The sequence below is a fragment of the Triticum dicoccoides genome, unplaced genomic scaffold, assembly GCF_002162155.2.
Source record: "Triticum dicoccoides isolate Atlit2015 ecotype Zavitan unplaced genomic scaffold, WEW_v2.0 scaffold159994, whole genome shotgun sequence".
NCBI classification, from domain to species: domain Eukaryota; kingdom Viridiplantae; phylum Streptophyta; class Magnoliopsida; order Poales; family Poaceae; genus Triticum; species Triticum dicoccoides.
The window spans coordinates 1-3,149 of NW_021214407.1; the positions used below are offsets into that span (position 1 = coordinate 1).

A 3,149-nucleotide genomic window follows, 5' to 3' on the forward strand; every position below is an offset into this window, starting at 1 on the left:
TTTGTAAGTGACATTACAACTGATCTAAACATTTACTTGAACGGAAATGTTACTTGCCAGATTATAGATCGTACCACTAATAGTTTTAAAAAGCTTATGCAGACAAGAGCCCGAATACAAGTATACAATTGATCTAAACATTGTTGCTTTTGCCTTATTATTATTGGGTTCAGGTTATGTCGGTGACGACAAAGCAACGGCAGAAACAGTGGACTCAGATGGCTGGCTGAAAACTGGCGACCTTTGCTACTTCAATGAAGATGGATTTCTCTACATTGTTGATCGTTTGAAGGAGTTGATAAAGTACAAAGGATACCAGGTACAATTACATTATCATTGAAGAATTTTGCCTCGCAAGATTCTGTCTGCACGTTACTGATATAAGTACATCCTATCTCAGGTGCCTCCAGCTGAACTGGAGCATACTCTACAATCACATCCTGGAATCGCTGATGCTGCAGTTATCGGGTAAGTCCAACCTTTAGTATGAACTGCAGTAAACTTGGTGAAAATTCTAATGAATCACGTATTCCTAAAAGCTAAACATATGGTATGATGCTCTGTTCAGCATGTGGCAGTATATAAGATGCCCCCTCATATGCAATATGCAGATATCCAGATGAAGATGCTGGGCAACTGCCAATGGCTTTTATAGTGAGGCAACCAGGTTTCAACCTTACTGGCCAACAAGTCATGGATTACGTGGCTAAACATGTAAGTTTCTCCTTCTCATTATCCTAATCCTACTACCAAATATAGTTCGGTGCTGAGTTAAAAGTGTCCATCATAATCAGCTTTATTTTACTTTTTGGCAAGCAAGCTGAGCACCATGATTGCAAGTTGAGTTAGATCCTAGTAATGTTGTAGTATTGTTAGTGACACTGTCTCTCTGCCTATTAAGGCATTTTAACATTTTTTCCCCCGTGATCGAGCTGCAACATTGAAATAGTATGTACCATATTGGTATATATTGTCGCAAAAGCTATAGAGGACTGGTGGTGGGATCATCAAATTGTATCACTGCGCTCCAAACAAAGCCACATGTCAATACACGAGCAAGCTGTGCATGTGTGGTATGCACACAACACATGTAGCAACACGAAATTATAGTTGTTTTGAAGATACCCGCATCAATAGTGTAACAAAAAAGAAGGCATAAATGCACCTTTATGTATGCAGCATATGCTTTTTAACAATGCATTGCCACTTAGACACTAAAAGCATATCTAAATGTTTATCGTTCGACAGGTTGCGCCCTACAAGAAAGTCCGCCGAGTGGCTTTCGTCAATGCAATACCGAAATCGCCTGCGGAAAGATCTTGCGGCGGGAGCTTGTGCAGCAGGCCCTGTCCATGGGTGCCTCCAAGCTTTGAGTTGTAGTTATTCGCTGTGCAGATGTAGACGATTTCTTTTGTTGTAGGGACATAAACAGGAGATATGACACTGTTCTTGTCCGAAAAATTGAACCTCAAATGCTCGCCTTGTTTCCCTGTAAACGCCGTGTAGCCCTTGGGACGAAATGTAAATTTTTTGAGTGAAGAGGGTGCAAGGATCGTTCGTTCGTGCAGAGTCTGATAAAACATGTCTCTTGTAAGGATGGTTGAAAAGCTATTTGCTATTGATGAATTCACTCAGCTTTGTCCCCCATGACATTTGTATCTTACGTTATTAAACAGCAAACCTTTGCCCTTGGCATCTGCTGGAAATGAGAACGAACGAGTGAAAGCTCCGTAAATGGTAAATCCGGAAAGGATAATTACTCCCTCCGTCTCAAAATATGTGTCTCAACTTTGTACTACATATTAGGATAGAGACTAGAGAGATACTTGTTTTGACTCAAACTATGATTGTTTCTAATCTTATTTTTTCAGCGACGTAGCACGTACCCTTTGCCTACTACAAAAGCTTCAAAATTCAGTGGAATTTTTCAAATTTTCGCCGTATTCATTTATCCACTGTCGATTTGGGAGCATCCATGTAGTTTTTTCTTTTCTACTCCCTCCGTTCTTAAATATTTGTCTTTCTAGAGATTTTAACAAGTGACTACATACGGAGCGAAATGAGTGAATCTACACTCTAAAATAAGTCTACATACATCCGTATGTTGTGTCCATTTGAAATGTCTAGAAAGACAAATATTTAGGAACGGAGGGAGTACTTATTTACAGCTGGAGCGGCCATTTTAGTTACTGCCTTAGGGCCAGTTCTTTTGAGGTGTCCTATGGAAATAAGCTCATGTGAAATAAGCTTCAGATAAGCTCCTATGAAAATAGGCTCCAGATAATAAGCTAGCGAGTTCTTTTTGGTGTATGTTTTTTCAGCTTACTTGTGGTATGGTTAATGAAAAGTCCATAATACCCTTGGACTATATTGTTGTTCTGATTAAATAAATCAAATGAAAACATCATAAATTAGCAGCTACATGGTTCCTTAGAACTTTAGCAGGCCCGCTCGCGTCGCTCTCCAGGGGAGCGGCCCGAGCGTACCCTAGCGCCGCTGCCGCCATCCCACCCGCTCCTCCCCCGCCCCTCCCGTCGTCGTTGGGCGTCGCTGCCGAGCAAAGCCCGCGCAGCAGCCGGCGACGACGGGCTTCTATCGCGTAGATGCATTCCGAGAACGGCCCTGGACGGCGTGGCGCGCTCGGCGAGACTGGGCGGTGCTCCGGCGGTGGCGGCTGCGTGACCGCATGGTCGGCTCGGTCGTCGGTGCTCTGCACGCCTTCTCCCCCGCTCAGGGTGGTGGTGGTCCAGGCAACGGGTCCCACGGCGGCAGCTGCTCCTTCAGTGGTGCAGCGAGTTGGCGCGGCTATGGCGGCGGCCTCACGACGTCCAGCGGTGGGTCGAGGCTAAGCGGCTGCAGCGGCTCCATCTCGCTCATGCGGCTTTGGCTTCCGGCGATTCAGATATGGTGCGGCTCGGCTATAGCCTCCCGGTGGCGGCTTTGGCTGCCCTCCGGGCCACCGAGGCAAGGCTTGCGGCGAGGTCACAGTCTGGTCAGGTCCTCCCTCGCCTCCAGCTCTGCGATGTGGATTCCATGCCGTCGGGCCTGGCCGGCCTACTGCTGACGATGAAGACGATGACATGGCGGCTCTTGGACTCTGGGGCGGCGGCCTCGGGTGTGGTGGTGGCGGCTTTGGCCAGGGGGTGGCG

At 46.4% G+C, this 3,149-nt stretch overlaps 1 pseudogene; it reads left to right on the top strand.

Moving 5' to 3' along the window:
* Nucleotides 1-102: 102 nt before the first annotated feature.
* On the top strand, nt 103-1,610 carry LOC119344224 (annotated as a pseudogene).
* Nucleotides 1,611-3,149: the final 1,539 nt, after the last annotated feature.